Source organism: Ascaphus truei, chromosome 5, assembly GCF_040206685.1.
Source record: "Ascaphus truei isolate aAscTru1 chromosome 5, aAscTru1.hap1, whole genome shotgun sequence".
Taxonomy (NCBI): Eukaryota; Metazoa; Chordata; class Amphibia; order Anura; family Ascaphidae; genus Ascaphus; species Ascaphus truei.
The window spans coordinates 79734803-79753317 of NC_134487.1; the positions used below are offsets into that span (position 1 = coordinate 79734803).

The 18515-nt window shown below is 41.0% G+C and overlaps 1 protein-coding gene across 2 annotated transcripts in view; it reads right to left on the minus strand.

Moving 5' to 3' along the window:
• PRICKLE1 (prickle planar cell polarity protein 1) overlaps positions 1–15435 on the minus strand; it is a 62127-nt gene extending 46692 nt beyond the window's left edge. The window contains exons 1-2 of one of the 2 annotated variants that reach the window (XM_075600086.1): positions 6495–6785; positions 3879–4107 (exon numbers count right to left, since the gene is read on the minus strand). The gene's annotated coding sequence lies outside the window, so the exon portion shown is untranslated. Of the gene's footprint in view, positions 1–3878; positions 4108–6494; positions 6786–15193 lie in introns of those variants that run through there. The other variant, XM_075600085.1, reaches the window with a different exon arrangement.
• Positions 15436–18515: the final 3080 nt, after the last annotated feature.

The following is an 18515-nucleotide window of genomic DNA, read 5'->3' on the forward strand; positions in this document are numbered from 1 at the left end:
AAAAAAATTGTGAAGCAATACATTGACTGCTTCTCTGGCATCATCCTTGTGCTCTCAGCCATGACTGTTCAGGGAAATGGATTGCAGTGTGGAGCAGCCATGGAAGAAAGAAAGAAAAAAAAAGCTAACATACTTAAAGGTCACTAATGTAGAAAGCTGTAATTTATTATCCTCAGTTGAAGTATGTAATTAAATGTGGCCCCCAAAGACTACCTCATGCTGACTACTTTGCTGTGACCTCACCCTGGACCGTAGATGGATAAATAAACAGGGTACATTTGCTTACATTTTCTTCTTAAATGTTTCAACTCAAAAGATTAATTATTCCACATTGGAAATCAATAGCTCAGGAATGTAGAGTTTAAAACTACTGCTAAAAATAAAATGAATCCAGCATTATACCATATTAAATTTATATTAAAATCAAAACACTCACTTTAGGTTTTAAATTGACATGAATATAAAATTGTCCTCTTCCATAAAGGGGGGGTGGGGGGGAGAGAAGAGAATGTTTTGTTGAAAGTATGAACGTCTTTGGCATATGTTGAAAACCCTTCTAAAGTAGATAAACAGATTCCTGCACCAACATGGCAATAGAAAAACAGTCGACTGTGCAGGTCTAAGTTTATACATAAAGGTTTGCCATGGCAATCAAAGTACATAGGAAAATACAAATACATTTTTATTCTAGGAGTATGAATACAGACATCAGTTTTATTCACTTTGCTGAGCACAGCATGCTACCTAGTTTCAGATCCTTTGGATAGGCCAAGCCAGCTTTTACAATTCAATCTAGGTTTAGACCAGTGGTTTCCAACATTTTTTTGGTTAAGGAAACCCAACCATCTCTAATAAACGCGCCTGTGATCAGATCAGATGCATTGTAAATTTTCTGCATTTGATACAATTTTCAAATGACCAGAAAATTGCAGGGGACCCTTTAGGGGTGCCCGGGGAACCCAAGAGTTCCTAAGAACCCTGGCCAAAATCACACAGGTTTAGACACTGTGCAGGATAATCACTAAGTTTTGAGAAGGGTTATCACACCACAAAAATCAGACTAGCAATTGGCGAGTATGCTGGGTACCCTAAAAATTGACAGAATAAATAAAAACATTAACTCATGAGAGGAGACATCTGCTTCCCCCAACTGTCATGACTTAGTTTAATGAATTATTTTGAGTCCAGTCTTGCATGCTCATCGTATAATGATATGTGCAAAGTTTTTACAAACAAACTCTAGAAAACATGGAATGGTAGGTAGTGGAAAGGTTCCCTGCCCCCACACGCAAAGATCAAATACATTTCTTTAGGCAAATACGATCTAACAAGGCTACCATTCATAGTAATAAGACCTTTGAAATCGGATATAAATATGTACAGCCTGGAGAAAGTTCATTTTCAATTACATATCGAGGCTGTTGCCATCTTTCTATGCCATTTAGATTATAAATTGAACAGTATAGCCAAAGACATTTTAGAAGCCATTTAAAGGCCATAGTTATCCTTGCGCTAGTCAAACAAAGCTGCATGGAGCGAATAGTTTCTAAAATATTGACTGCTGGAACAGAAGAGATAACCGGTTTCAATTACTTGCATGCCATTTGTTAAGCGTTATAAAACTGAACATGGTCTCATGCTAGAATGTTTTCTTAATGTTAGTGTAACTATGAAGCCTGCATTCCTTCAGTGGGATGGTAATTTTAGGCTATTATCAAATGGCTAAAGGCTGTGCAGCTGTTACAGGGAATCACAGATTCAGTGTAACCAAGTCATGTCTGGCCATCTAATTAAGAAACCACAGCGTTCATAGGAAGACACTGTAGATGTCCATCAAATATCCCCAGTAGAATTTCCTCGCAGACATAGTGCATCAGAGAAGGTCAGGGGGTGAGCTCAGGATTTGCCAGATCTGAAATTAATTGGTTTTGCTCACCAAATGAAAAGGCCACAGCCTCCTGAGGATTTAAGCTAAAGACATTACAATCACCTTGTTACAGCTTTGTTTGCTGTTGCACATCCGACATACTACAAAAATCACTTTAAGAACCATGTTTCCTAACAATTTCTGCTGTGCTTTTTAAGTCTATATTTGAGAGGTTTATTTCTCCTTGGAGGGTGTGGGAATGCTGGAGGAGGAGGGTGTGGGACGGCTGGAGGAGGGTGTGCAATTCTTTACTGAAAAAAAAAAAAAAAAAAAAAAACCACAACCAGAAGGTAAGGACATGTTACAGCTACATCATGGTGGAGGAGTTTCTGCTTTTAACATGTCTGCCAGCCCTTGAAGATGTTTTGTTGGCGATTAGCCTGCCATCCTGTTGGGATTTAAAGGAACAGCACAACACTAGACATTAAGGTTGACATCTGCTCTGCAACAGTCACTCCACTCCCCCTGCCCACCACACCATCCAATTTAAATACAGCTGCAATCAAATAGAAACAACCCCGTACCATCTCAGGAACCTAAATTCAGGTCCAAAATGTATATTCAGATGTAACCTCTACTGTTAGCTCCCAGACTAATTACTATGGGCAATGTCAGAGTTCCTGTAAATAATTTACTGGGCCACCCGTCAGACAGCAGGAAGAATACAGATGTGTGGTTTACTTATACTTTACTTACTCTGGTACCTTGTGAACCTCAGATGAGGTTCACTACACACAGGTTACTACACAACCCCCAATAATGCTGCGTGGGTGAGGGTCAGTGGCGTAGAAGTCACTGAATCCTCGGTAGGTTGGCTTACGATAGCCGTTGAGGTTCCCATCCGGCGGCATAGATAAAGAAAATACCAGCGCAAAATTTCACATAATCAAATTTTAGTAGAACATATATATTATTTTTATATGTTTTGCTAAAATTAGTGTGAAATTTTGCGCTGGCATTTTCTTCTTTATCTTTGTCATTTTATGATGTTTTGAGCCATCAATCCTACCAGCTGCATCTTTTCACATTTTGTGCAATACTTTGCTTAACCATTATGAAAGTGGCACCATTCGTTTTGAGCGCACCTTTATTAGTTTTCTAACTCCCCTCCGGCGGCACCATCTCTCGTCCACGTCTGAAACGGTCGCTCTCTGCTCCCGATGCCACCTGCAGACCTGTACTGAACCTGATCGCTCTCAGATGTGCACAAATCCAATTCAACATGGCTTCCCCCCCATTTAAAGCTCCTCTCCCTCTTAGTCCCTCCTCTTCCACAGTCGTTATTATTGTCTGCTCTCATGTCCAAAGCACTTTGAAGAGGAACCTGCCAGGGGACAGGGCGTGTGAGCTATTCACTGAATACAAAATGCAGTAGAAATGTACAATAGTCTGGGGGGGGGGAGGGGTGGACAAACATTACCAAAAACGGATGCAATGGTCATTCTTGCCAACAATTCAAACAACTGAAATGTGTGATTAAAAGAATAATTTAAGGCACAGATTGCATTACATACATGTCTGGCAAAAGGACGGAAGCATTTTAACACGTCAGTCACCAATTGAGCTTCCCTGGATAAAAACAGTGTGGTAATATTTTACCAGTAACCTTTGTTACAAATGAAAATATTGCGAAAAAAGAAGTCTGATCAGCACTGGTGAGCCATGGGTTAATCCAGTATGAAGACTTCAAGTAAATAAGTCCCTAAATGCCCATTTGCCCTCTCCTGGGGGAAAATGTGGGGAGTGGGTTTAGAGGTTTCTCACACCATTTGCTGGTATTTATACTAGAGTGTTATCCTTGCTGTTCATTTCCAAGCAGAACATAACTACCATTAGCCTCAAGTTACAAGACAATCCGTGGCCAGGCTAACACCACCCCCACTCATTAGGTCAAGATAGGGATAGATTACAAAATTGTTGAATGAGCTTCATGAGGGTTTAAACAACTCACCATGGAAGGAATGCTGCAGGGAGAGAGAGAGGGTGTATCATCTGATTTTCATGCATCCCATAACACAGGCCATCTTCCTTCCCTCTGCATGCAGGAACCAGTCTTACTGGAAATCGGAATAGATTTGCTTAGCCTGCAGTAGGCCATTGCACTGCGATGATTTTAAAGAATCTTGAAGTGATATCCAAGGATGGGCTCAGGTCACAGATGTTTACGTTTTGCTGAAGCTCTTGGTTTTGATTCAGGTTTAAGAAAGGAGAGGAAGATAGGGAATATATTTTGCAACATTTCCAGTTTAAACATTAACCAGTGATTTTTTTTTAAAATCATTTAAAAAAAAAAATTCTTGTGATAGATTTTGGCCCGAACAATGCCTTGATCCAACCGAACACGCATTCCAAAATGCAACTCAAAACTTTCAAGCACCACCCCAACCCTTACTTAAATCAGAGAACTAAACTTTTGGTGTTGGGGGGGGGGGGGGGGGTGTGGGGGAAGAGAGAAGAGAAAGAATAAATAGACATAGGAACAGATACTATAATTAAAACTTCAAGGTAGGATTACAAATGCAAAGTTAATTATAAGCATGTGTCCTAATCCTTGGGTGTGGCTGGGAGGTTCTGAGTATAACTGGCCTTTTTTTTTTTTAAACCTACTGGACACCACTAATCCTGCTACCTGCCTCAAACATCCCGAAGCCTGGTCCTGCCAACAGGCCCCAATCTCTTGGAGGCATTTAGCCGTAGCTGTGGTGTCCAATCAATTGTTGGCAAGTGCAAGGCTTTCTATATTATATGAAAAATTCCACCTGAATTATGATTCTTTATAGCTAGGGCACAAATTCTGCTTACGAAACTAGTGTTTTTTCACCGATATCCGTTCCCTTGTGACTGCACCAGAATTGGGATGGAACTTTGCCCATGAAAGAGGCTAGGTGCCACTAAACATGTAACCGCAAGCAACATGTAAAAAAAAAAAAAAAAACGTTTGACACAGGAGGACTCACAAGCTGAACAGCGTTGATTTCAGATGCGGGAATCCCATGCTTTCCGAGATAGATACTCATCTCGGAAGGGGGTGCCGCTAGCAGTTCCGGCTTGGCTAGTTTGGATTCTTGCAATGGTGGCTTAAATGTCCTGTGGGCCAATAGGAAGCCGTGACGTTATTCCTTGCGACATCCCATTGGTCCGCATGACCAGGACATTTAAAGAACAGAGAGATACCTGCACCCCCTACAGACACAGTATCTCGGGAAGCAGGGGGTCAGAGGAGTTGAAATTAAAACAGTTCAGCTACCGGGGCCCCTGCATCAAGCCCAGGACATACTTGAAAACGAGAGTTAACTCTCAATGTGTTACCCCTTGGTAAAATATTTTATAAATAAATTAATAAAGAATTAAAAAAAACAAAAAAAACAAATCTGTTGCATCAGCTGAAGCTTTAAGGGAATAAAGAAAAGGGAAAAAAAATTACATTACACCGATTGAAACGACTTAAACAAGCTAGGGACTGGTTGAAATATAAAAATATATATGTGTGAAAAAACATCAGAGGGAATCAGACTTTATTACAGTCAAAAGCAATCAGTCTGATTTTTGGAACACACTATGAAATGCTTTTTGGCTTGCAGCTGCTATATGCTGCCAATAGTTTGTGTAACTGGAAACATTTCAGACAGAATTGTTGCTGAAGTCAAAAGAACATAATTGTGATCTGTGATTTAGGCGATGGGCAGCTGAAAAGAACAATGTCACTTGCAGGACCGGGGATTCTCTCAATGTAACACTTTGTACAGGTTATTATAATAATAATAAAAAAAAGTATGGCTTACAAATATAAAAAGGTAATAAGGTCACTCAGGCAGAAGAGCAATGCTCTGAACAGAATGACGGTCTGCAAGAATTTGCCTTCAAATGCAAAGGGATTGACACACACACACACACACAATAAAAAACGGTGTTTTATGGTTCCAGTTGCAGTGAAAGCAACAATTGCCCTAAAGCCCATAATAGTTTAACTCACACAAACAGATCTAGCATCATAAGCATATCCTACTTTTTTCCTCAGGTTACTTCAGTATTGGGTGATATCAATTGTTCGTCAAAGTATAATAAAAAAAAAGTGTATTATAAGACAAGCTTGAGAGAGCGCTCTTCCTCAGGTCAGGCAACTGCACTAACAGCTATTTCTACTTCATTCTTTTTAGGGTTGCAAATTGTTTACTTGATCTCCACCTCACGAGGAAACCATGGTAACCTATAGACTGCACTTGACTCCATTTGAATCTTCCAGACACCTCATTTAAAGCGTATCCATCCTGAACATAGATTTAAAAATACAAAATCGCCAGAAAGCGCAGGAATAGCCATTAGAACTGACTTGCTTTAAATGTCAGTGAAGTAGGGCTAAAAACCATGGCATCTGTAGAACAGATTGTGGCACGCACTTGGTGCTCCGGTCGGAAAAGCTTATGGCGCCCAAGTCCATTCGCTCACCACGACCAGGTCTAGTCTCCCTGTAGCAGTGCCTGCACAGATGCAGAGGGCGACGAGTCGTGGTACTATTATTGGTCAGGGGTTATTAAACACCCTTGCACTGTGTTTACGATGCACTTACCGGTTTCTCCATGAGGAGTTGCAGTGGAGATGGCCAGATGTCCTGGCGTGCCAGGGTGCTGAAGACCTCTAAAGACTGAGACGGAGGGCCATTCGGTTGAAGTCACAGAGCACGGAGAACTTTTACAGGCTCTTTGTCCCGAAAGGACTTTGAGGACTGTCGAAAGACCCTCAAGTACGCACCTGAGCACAGACATCACATTGCGTTTTCCTTTTGTTGTGCAGCACTGGCGATATTGGCTTGTATTTTATACGTCAACCATTTTACAGTGCTCTTTTGACATCCTCACAAGGTTACTATGATTAGCACGCAAGGACCCCTCTTCTGTTCCCATCATTATGAGCTATATCAACACAATGAGATTGCCTTTCTTGACGTTCACAGGTACTCTGCAATTCTTTTGCAGCCAAGGTGACTGGTAAGAATATAGAATACTAGGATTTCTAAAAAGAATCGGGGGAAGAATCCCACGCAATACAAGTGCTTCTGTGCCCACAACATTTTATTGCAGTAACGGTGATTGGAATACTTTACTATTTGTAAAATGCATGCCCCCCCCCCCCCCACTTTATGTTGGAGCTTTACAAATAAATGATGTTCTGCAATGCGGTACAATGGGAACACGAAACCATTACAAAACAACTACTTTAATCCCAACATAGCACTGTATACATTCACAATATCGCAAAAACTGGGTTGTCCCAACACGTCCAGTGACCTAGCCATTTCTGCCACACGTCTAGTACAAGTAGTAAATCCTAAAATCAACACAAAGATGGAGTTAAAATGATGTCAGACAAGATCTTGGAAAAGAGTAACGTTAGAACAACAACTGAAATAACACCATCTTTTTTGATCTGCGATCTGTTGAAAACGACTGTCCTGTCTGGGAGTCTCGGTCAGGCTTTTCTGGTGAGAATAGACAACTATGAGCTCTGCAAGACAATTGTCTACTAAAAAACTAGGTTATGCAACCAGTCAAAGCGCATAAGGTGAGAATAATTGAGCATTTACTCTAGGATATTCTTTTTGGAACATTAAAAAAAAAAAAAAATACACAGAACAAAATAGAGACCGTTCTAGAACACCAAAAGGCGCCAATATGATCATAAATGCATGAATACACCCCAAACAAACAAAAAGTGAACACCCTGAAGAGATTTTTTGAATATTTACTTAAAAATCATCAAGTTAGGCTGTAGAACAATGTAAGATTCTGGAAAAAAAATAATTTTGGCGAACAAAGTGATCCGATTAGATTCCTGTATTGGTGCCAGAAAGTCATGAGATCACCAGAAGGCTTTAATTTAAAAAATATGCTTCTTTTTGCATCCAGTTTTTAAATAAATGCATATGTAGGACAATTCTAGCTTGACACTTGGGCAATAGTAGTAGGGCTGACGTTTGAAGCCTGGGTGAAATCCCAGTGTTCGCTCCTTGTGACAAGTCCTTGTGCCTCTGGCACCCAAAAAAAATAAATTGATTGGAAAGTACGCATTGTGCCTGCAAAATTCTATGTACTGCACTGGATACACTATGTACTGCACTGGATACACGGTCTAGTTCAACCTATGTTAAATTTAGTCAACAGATACTCATTTTATTTTGCAACATATTAATCCAGAAGGCAAGCAAAAAACAAAAACCAGTGATCTATTATCCAATTATGTCTCATAAAGGGGAAAAATAAAATGCCTTCCTGACTCCAGTAATGGCAATTAGATTACTCCCTGGGTCAACATCAGTCATATGTAACCTTTTCTTAAAGATATCTATTGTATCAGTCAGTCTACATTACATTTATTGTAATGTAATGATTTCCACATTTTAAACTGCCTTTACTGTGAAGAACCCTTTCCTTTATTGCTGGTGAAAACTCCTTGCTTGCAATCATAAGGGGTGACCCTGTGTCATTTGTACTGCCCTTGGACGAAGGCTGAAATTCTTTAAAGTTCATTGTATTGAACCAGGATATATTTGTAAATAATCATATCCCCTCTTAGACGCCCCTATTCTAATGTAAACCGATTTAATTTAGCTGGACTGTCTTCCGAAATCAGGCCTTCCGTCCCCTTTATTACATTTGGTGGCTCGTCTGTGCATTTGGTCCTGTTCCATAAGGTCTTTTACGTGGGTGCCCAAATCCATTCTCCATATTCAAGGTGAGGTATTACAAAGGATTTATACAGTGGCAAAACGATGCTTACTTAACTTCCATCTATACGCTGTTAAAAATAATCTTATTTGTAGCTACTGGACTATTCTGCGCTCTTCAATGAGATCAGTAGTATATTAGAACCCTCAAAAGCCATAAACTTGTTTAATCCTATATAAAATATACAAGAATAACTGTACACCGTGAAGTCTACACCAAAGAGCTTAGAATTTTAATATGGCAGCTGGATCTTTAATCTAGATCTCTTGGGCCTTGGACATAGTGCGGGTGCGCGCGACCAAAAGCGTGACGTCATGCGCGCCTATTCTTGCCGAGATTCGTGGCCTGCACGTTTGCGCGATGGGGGAGCGCGGCCGTGATGTCACGGAGCTGGTTTGCCCTCATTGTTCAAACCGCTCACGTGACCTGGCCGTCGCGTAGGAAATTCAAACTTGGTTGCCACGCCAAGCATCGGTCGCCCCATCGCGGTTGTGCACTCACTATACACAAATACATTGGCGTCCTAGTGTTGTTTTTCGGCGCGAGCGACGTTGCTCGCGCCGTCTCCTGCACTATGGTCACAGCCTTAGATCTGTAAAGACACCACTTCTCCCGGCATCACTCAAATGTATGGTATTGTAGAGACCACTGCAATGCATCCGGTTTACTACAGGTATCAACATTAACCCACTTGAAAATTAAATAGGTTTAAATAAAAATTACAAATTCCACAAGCTTAGCCAAAACAATGATTAAAGTTGCATGTGCACAAGCATTAAGGCCCAGATCTACAAAGCTCCATTAAATCACTTTATGTGGCATTAACCCAAGTTAACATCATTTTTAGACCAACGGTGTACCTTCAAAGACAAATGTTAAGCCAAGTTCTCTCCCATAAAGACATAGCGTTTACTAATTTGCATCTCATCACCAACATGTGTTCTAGGCATGATCATATAACACAGGGGTGCGCAAACTTTTTGCCCTGCAGCCCCCTGCCTGCTCTCCCCCACTGCTCGCAGCCCCCCCATACCATGTATCAAGCATCAAATGATACCGCGCGGTGATGTCACGTGACCCCGCAGCATCATTTGCCATGTGGACGCGCCGCCCGAATCTTGGTAAGCGAGTTACAGAGTTACATTTAATTTAAATGCTTTGGGGAAGAGCATGGGGCCTCTGTAACCGCACCCCCCCCCCCAGATATAACATCCACTCAAGTCCATTATGGTAAACACAGGGATTTAATGTTACTCCCATTCAGATACCAAAATAAGTTTTTTGCTGGGTCTGAAATTGTTGCAACACCACAGTTCGCATAATTTAAATAAACATGGTTATCTCCATTCCAACAAAAACCCTATTTTAGGACCCATATCAGTGGTTTCCAGCCCAATTTTGGTTATGAAACCCTACAATTATATTGCGAAATTCCACAGAACCCCAACCGTCTCTAATAACTTGTCTGAGATCAGATGCATTGTACATTCTTCTGTATTTGGTACAATTTTCAAATGACCTGAAAAAGTGCATGGAACACTTTAGGGATGCCCACCCAGGGAACACAATGATTCCTAGGAACCCTGGTTAGAAAAACACTGGTTCTAGATAGAGCTAATGCCAAGACTGGCATAACATCACTTTATTGTAAATTAAGGCACAATAACATGATGTTAAGTCTATGCAAATTAGATGGAGTTTGGATGGTTTTTTTTGCATACAATTGTCTGAGGATACAATGGGATAACGTTATGAGCCCTTGTTTCATAAAGCTTTGTGGATCTAGCTTTATGTAGACAAAATCAGAGTTCATAACCATGGGGGAACAGGCTTCACCATGAAAGTGTGCAAGGCAAAAACATGTTGGTCTCAATGCACCTTTAAAGGAGAGCAGAGCGCATTTAACAACACATCGCTGGAGTTTATTGTAAATTATAGGAACTTTGATGGAAAAAAACCCATTAGCAATAGTTAATTTGCAGTATATAAAAGTAGTCCCAGCAGAATTTGATAAAGCTAAAAGGGAGTCCACTTTTGATCTTAAGCATATATTCTCCTTCTGCTGTTGGCATTGCCTGGCAAACAAAAGCCCACATTTCTGTGTACTGATCTGTCCAGAGTCTAAGGGGGCGCCCCAGTAACTTCTACAGTGCGCTCAAACCCTGCCCCCCCCCCCCCCCCAGTAAATCCGGTCCCAGTTCCTACCTGGTCGTGCACCTTTCCCCAGCGGTGCGCGACATGTTTTCAGGCAGGCAGGGGAATTTAAGATCAGAGTTTGCGACGGAGGCGTAGCCAAGCCCCCGCCAGCGGTTCAGCCAATGAGGGTGAACCAGCTGCGTGAGGTCATGGCCACACCCCTGCAAAACCACCGCCACGCTCCCTCCCGTCGCAAACGCTCCCTCTCTCCCCAGACAGCGGTGCAGCGCACGTGCCAACACCCCCCCCCCCCCGGCTCGTGACCATTTAGTGCACACTTAAAATCGGACTGCAAGATCTCTTTATAGAAGTTGCATTAATTTTTTCATAGACCTTCAGTGGAGTACAAAAATGCTAAATATTTCATTGATATATACCAATTGCTAATTTGGAAGTATGCAACACTGATAAAAGGTTGTGCCATGTCCTTCAACAGACACTCACTGTTGCCCAAATAAAAGCATCAAACCTATCCAGGGACATAAAATGAAACATTTTTGTTTTCAAAACCTTGCTGTAACACAGATCTATTCTTCATGCCAAGCATCAAAATCCAAAATAACTGCTCAATAAAAGACTCAAGGTAAAGCTCAACTATGCAGACCATGTTCCCAGCTCGCAGTGAAATCCAAGAAAACAGATTGATAACAAAAAGGTTTAGTTATTGTAACAGAATAATCTGCTAGGCTAGTCTGCTGCTAATGCCTCCAAGTCACGACATTTAGAATAAAGTCATTCTCCTTTCTTCTACTTCCAGAAGACCCAAGAGTGTACAAAAGTTGGAAACTGAAGGAAGCTTTACCCCATTGCCCATTTTTACCATCTGTTTTCCAACCGGATATAGGGAAAACAGTTTTTTTTTTTTTGCAACACATCTGACTTTAATCTTAATAGTTCAGCTATTAACCCTGCAGATCCCCCCCCCCCCCCCCCCAGCTGATGTTTCACAGAAAATGTGTGTTTAGCGCTCACTCATTACCGTTCCCTTTATGAAACTCAAGACAAAACAGCAGCTCCATACACCTTTGATTATGAAACATGATAAACGGTTCACAGTTTTTGTGGCAGAACTGATTGAATCTGTCACTGGGGGTATATATTAATTGCTTTTCTTTTTAACAGTGACCTCTAATCACCAATTGGTTCACCCACAGTAACAGACACTGGAAACCACAAAGAAAAAAAAAATGTTGCTTGCGTTACCAGTCTACCCCAGACACAGTTATTCTATTTGCCAAACAGAGAAAAAGACCAGACACACACACACACACACACAAAAAGAGTCCTGTCTCAATATCAAAACGCTTTCTAGAGAAGCTATGTCTTTCTAAACAAAGATTAGGTTCTGTCTTCATTAATAAACCAACATTATGTTGTTAGGCATATGCATGGTTAACCTTCAAGTCCTACATGCAAACATTTTTTCAGAAACCCAGTAAGAACCCCCCACTACACCTCCTCCCCCCCAGTGTGTTTCCTGCCTCTCCGGTTGAGTACATTAAGAAATACTCTGTTATTAGCCACATCTTCTGTTGCTTTCCTCAGACCCCCAGCAGAGGTACAATGACAGATCTCTAACCAAGGCCAAACCTAGTCACCATAAGAAGAGACCACATTGAACCCAAGACGACAGAATGATAAACATCTGCTGTTTATGTTTAAAATACCCCAGTGGGAGTAGTTAGAGAGAAAGGGCTCCTCAAAATATTGCGACACACACACACACACACACACACACACCTAGTTGAGCATAAATGGAGAAAGCAACAGCTTATTGGGAAGAGACCAGTTGTCACTCAAGTGACAGGCAACAGCTGAGCTGCCACATCTGGAGCCTCATTCAGGCAAACACTCTGAAACTCACACCCTGCTAGAAGCTTGGCCTGCTTATATAAAAAAAAAAAAAAAAACACCCCACAGATGGAAACTTTCTGGGTTACGTGTGTACAAATTTTTATTTATTTAATACATGAAATGCATTAAAAAAACAAAAAATAAAAAAAAGCCATGCACTTCAATTAGGTCATTGGGTTAACCTAAAAAGCAGTGTCATTAGCAATTTTGCTTGGGATAGAGAAGCTTAAAAGTGAAACCACATTGCAAAAGCACTGCAAGAGTAATTTACATTTAATGCAGACATTAAAGTCTTTTCGAACACAAGCATTTGTCAATAGACCACAATTAAAGGGAAAGTGAAGAAAGGTCCAAAAACGTAGACTTTTTAGGGCTAAAGAACACTAGAGTCACAGAGCAAACTCATACCGAACTGCAAAACAGAGCCAACAACAATAAAATGTAATCAAGTTCAGCCCTATTTTGCACTCAACAGCTGCTTAGTATTGCAGCTTTCGAATTTTTTTGTTAGGCTTTAAGGGCAAAAGTCATGTAAGCTTTACTAATGGTTTCAGCAAGTACATGCAAATGGTACATCAGAGTGGTTATCGCAAGTTCCAGAACCTCAAATTCTAAAAATGTTGGCAGAGTAAATAATGCACAAGGTAATGCGTTTGCCAAGATAGAAGCATTGTTCTGCCCTTATACGAGTACTGGCTAAAGCAAGACAAGCAGCTTAAAATCAGTGCAATGGCAGTGACTTAAGATGTCACAAAAGAGCAAATATAAAATAGTAGAAATCCTTTACATTCTTTTCTAAAAGAAATTATACTGTCATTACATTCACAATTTAAAAGATCCACCCTTAGCTGCCTTCATCAACCTCCCCCCCATCCCCATCCCCAAATCAATTATGTGGTTCTAGCCTCACCAGCAACAAATCAATACCTAGAATAAAAGCGCATTGTCTTCATTAAAAGAAAAAAAAAAAAAAACAGCTCACACCACTGGCACAATAACTGGCTTACTTGCTCTAAGTAAACATAGGGGTGTGGATAGTTATAACTTATTAAGTCTGGAAATGCTGAAAGAGGCAGTTTTTTTTTAAAATTACACAATAACTTGCTTTTTAATGCTATCCTTCGGCACACAGAAAAATATAACATTTCACAGATTTAAAAAAAAAAAATAATACAAATTTGGCACACTACAAAAAAAAGCACGTTGCCAATTCTCAGCATGACAGTGTCCTGATGCACAAACTCATTTGGCTGCTCTTGCATGCGAGGATTTTTAAGCCCCAAAAATAACAGTACAGTGCCAGGTTAAGCAGACCAATATTGTCTTGAGATGATGCTTGTTTTTCTAGGCTGTTTAAATCAGTTGGCATTCAACACATTTGTGCTGCATTTGATATATATATGTAGATAGGAGGTGCTACAGTCTACTCTTAATAGAGGTGTTCTTGAAACGCTTAAATCTGGTTTAAAGCTCCTTTGGGAAAGGAGTTTCCAACCAAGTAGAGAGGATTTTCCAGCTCATTCATTTCATCTGACACTTTCCCAATACACGGATTACATTTGCAACTACTTCATTGTGAGATGGTTCATGGTCGCAAAGACACAATTTACTGATACATGTGAAGTACAATAATACAGATGCAGCGAACCCCTACCCTAAAGATCTTGCAACACAACTTGACAAAAACAAAAAAAAAAGCTTTGGCCTTGAACCGGAGTTTCTCATTTTAGAGACATTTAACCGCCAAGCTAATCCTGCAACTCCCTAAGGGGGAGCAAATGAAGAAGAAAAAAAAACAGCTCTGTTATGTTCAGCACTCCTTAGCGCCAGATGAGGCTGTGACACTCAGGGGGACTATCAGTCGCTGACTGATGCTCTTAAAAAACACACAGGGATTGTGGGTTCAACCTCTTTCTGGGCCACTTACAGTGTGATCTTCGGTACATCTCCCTGTGACCTTATTTATCCACTTTTCAACAAGTCCTGAAGATATTTTCTGATTAAATAATAATATAAAGGGTGGACAATACGGAATTCAGGTCATTTTTAACACGAACCTCTCACTGGCAGAGGGCGCTGTAGAGCAGTGTCCACTGCTGGACTTGGAGTACATGGGTGAAAAGAGCAACTGGTGTCCTAAGAGGCAGCGTGTCTCATTTGCACTGAGCCTCCTGGTCCAGTTAAACTAATTAAGGCTCTGAAGACTGTCTACTTGACAGACATTCCCCCCCTCCGATAGAAACCTACACATTGGATGTATAAGCAGCAGATTATTCTGCTCGTTTATAATGGATCTATTAAATGCAGAGGTTGTAAAAAAGTATGGTTCATGAAATCATAAACTGTACAGAAATAAAACAGCATAAAAAAGGGGAATATACACATAGGTATTTTTTTTTTTAAAGGGACACGTGCAATGTGGAGTTCAGATGGCAATAGTCCAGAAAATGACCAATCACAAAAATATAACACCACTAGCCAGGCAATCACTTACCATAAAAAAATGACTTTCTGAAAACCCAGCAAGGTATTCCTTTCTGAAGAGGAAACAGACAGTCACATGGATGGCAAAGTAATGAAATGCCCTGGTTCTCTTCCCCAGTTGGACTTGCAGCAGTTACTGCGGGCTGGAGAAGCACATTTTGCCAGACACAAGGAAGCCGCTGAGCAGCAGGCAGGTTCTGCAGCCTGAGAGCCCCCTGTCTCCTCTCATGTGCTGAGGCTTTCCAGCCCAAGTAAAATAACATGAGATTTTCCGTCTGGTGATTGGACACTGCCGCACTCCTCAGCCAATCAGCAGCGTGCGTGATATCAGCAATGTGAAAACACGGAGTATTACAGAGAGCTTCCCTTCCAGCTCTTACAGTCCCTGCAGGGGGTGGTTTGTGCAGGGAACTAATGCGTTTCACCCCCCTTGATGCCAGAGACTTGTTTGCAATCTTAATACATTGCTTCATCTGAACTAGAGGAATGCAACCTAGGGGTTTGGAGTTCAGTGATGCAAAGCACGAGAGCTAAACTGGGCACTGTTATTTCATGTATGCACTAATTGGAGGACAGGGCAGGATTGCTGTTGGATGTATAGAGTTGGAAAAGGAAGAAGTCACATTTCCAATTTCCTTTTGATCAAACAAGCTAATTGCAACAGATTTTTGTTTCTCCAGGAGAACGAGCTAATTAGAACTTGTGTGGAACGTGTGGAGGGAAAGGAAATGAAAGTCAAAACCACACTGATGACACGTGGAGAAGATAGAGGGGCTCTACGAATAAACGTGCCAGTCAGTACAGGGGTAATGGGTGCACCATATAAATCCCAGTGATGGGTATGATCCAACCTCAAAAAACAAGACAAATGGACACTGCAATAGTCAAAAAGTTAAAATATTACGTTTATTAGTGGTCTATTAAAATAATTGGTGTGGTTCACAAGGGAACCTTATTCAGGGACAGACAAAGAAATACTAATAGACATGAGTGGTCAAGGATATATTATATATATATACTTAGTTAAGTTATGGTGGGTAAATGGTTTTTTTTTTTAACGTATATATTTTTTTATTTTTTCAGAAATCATATTAACATATAAAGGGGGGAAGGGAGTGGGGGGGAGGGGGGTACAGAAAATAAAAGGGTTATGGGGTGGGGAGGGGGGGTAGGGTGGTGGGGTAGCATCCATCACTGGCTTCATGCAGGAAGCAAACATTCTATGATACTTGTCACATCCTATGCTAGGTCTAGGTCTACCTAACCTTTAGTAGTTATTACTGGTTTCCTTACTATTTTATGGTTCCTATTGGGTTCTTCCATATGTATGTCTCCCAGGGGTCCCATATCGTCAGGAAGGAGTTGTGTCTGTCGTGTATTAGGCTTGTAAGTCTCTCCATCGTCATTATGTAGTTTATTTTGTGCAATACCTCGTTGATCGGGGGTGGGTCGTTCTTTTTCCAATGTCTTGCTATTAAATTTTTGGCTGCGGAGAGGATCTGCGTTATCAAAAAGTCTATTTTTCTCTCAAGTCCGTCTGTCGGTTTTAGTAAGAGCACTGTTTCTATGTCCCATGTTAGCTCTACCCCTGTTGCTTCTTCTATTAGGCGTCTAACTCTTCCCCAGAATAGGATGATTTTGGGGCAAGTCCACCATATATGTTTAAATGTGCCTATTTGGCCGCGTAACTGGTTTTTGAAGCAAAAGGTGGCACTGTGTGCTCATTTGCATGTCATTTCCCAGAATCCCTTGCTGCAGTGAAAGTGCTGTGTGCTGGGTGATAATGGTGAAAGGCGGGTTTGCAGACCTGTCTAAGACATGCAAATGAGCACACAGTAATATTTCCATTTGCTATATATATATATATATATATATATATATATATATATATATATATATATATATGAAAAAAGAAAAGAAACAGGCGCACACCTAGTGCATTAAAGTATAACAATTTAGTTTATAGAACAATAAAAACAGTCAAATGCCCACTCACAAAGGTACACGGTTTAAAAGCAGGTATAAGATAGGCTCTCATAAGCCAGTACTGCCGTCCGATATCAGCAATGGTATCCTTCTCCTGTTTGTTCTCCACATGGTTCGAACAACCGGAAGTGGCGTCTCTCCGGTCAGGCGCCCCGCACAGGAAGTCCCTCCGGGAACCAGCACCCCCAGCTCCCTGCACCACCGGGGGAAAAGGATCCAAAATTCTTCTCAGCCTCACACAGCCTGCAGTGTCTCTCAAACAGCAGTGGTAATGTCCGTGGGAAAGTGACACCTCAGTCTTAGCCACGCCCTACGCGTTTCTTCATCTATGATGACTTCATCAGGGGATCCCTGATCAATCAAAACAATTGCCTTAATGGAACGATCTGGGGTATATATAGAAGTACAGCCCCATGCAGCAATTATCCCTGATGAAGAAACCCACCAATAGGAGTTTCGAAACACGTTGGAGGTTTTTGGCCTTTCAGGGACACCGTAGCAGTGCAATCCAAGGCGGTGACGTCAGCAGTTGGAGCCGATCGACCGGACTCTGTCAGCGAGGAGACCACGAGTATTGAAGGCAACTCTCCCGCATTACCTGGCTGTTCCACCCCACGGCGAGCGGTGTCACCTGAGACAAAAGACCTTTTAACCATTGCGACTGCGAACTTCGTCAGGGGTAAATGGTCATTATTGAGGAGTGTAGGCGTAACATATACAACGTCAGCAGCATCTGTATACTACAACCGTGCAAGAATCGCGAGATCAAGTAACCGAGAAGAAGAGGAATCTGATTGCAGTCGCTTTGAGACTAAAGACTGATGACAGACGGCGTCCTCTGTATCCGTGGGTGTGATCTGGTGTTAACTTCCACAGCATGTGTTGCTGCTAAAGATCATTTCTGTACCGACGTGCCTGTTTTATCTACCACTTCTCAGTGCTTGCGTTGTGAGATCTCTTAATATACGTACTTCACCATATTGGCTTTTCTTTCTTTATTTTAGGTTTTTCAGTCCCCCCCCTATTACTGGACATTCAAAGTCTGTATCCACTTGTGTTTTTTATTGAAAGCACAGTGTATGGGTTTGTGCCTTTTGTTATAATTTTTTATATATATATATATATATATACAGTATGTATATATTTATTTATATATTTATTTTTTACGTGCACACATTTATTTTGAAAAGACGTAACACATTTTATTTTGAGTTTATGCTGAATTATCTTCGACAATTTTTTTGTGTTTTTAACTTTGATGTGAGGTTTGTGTGTGGCTTCTTTGTCTAGAAAAAAGGATAAAACAAAATATAACACATAGCTTTTAAACACCCTGATTCTGCCAG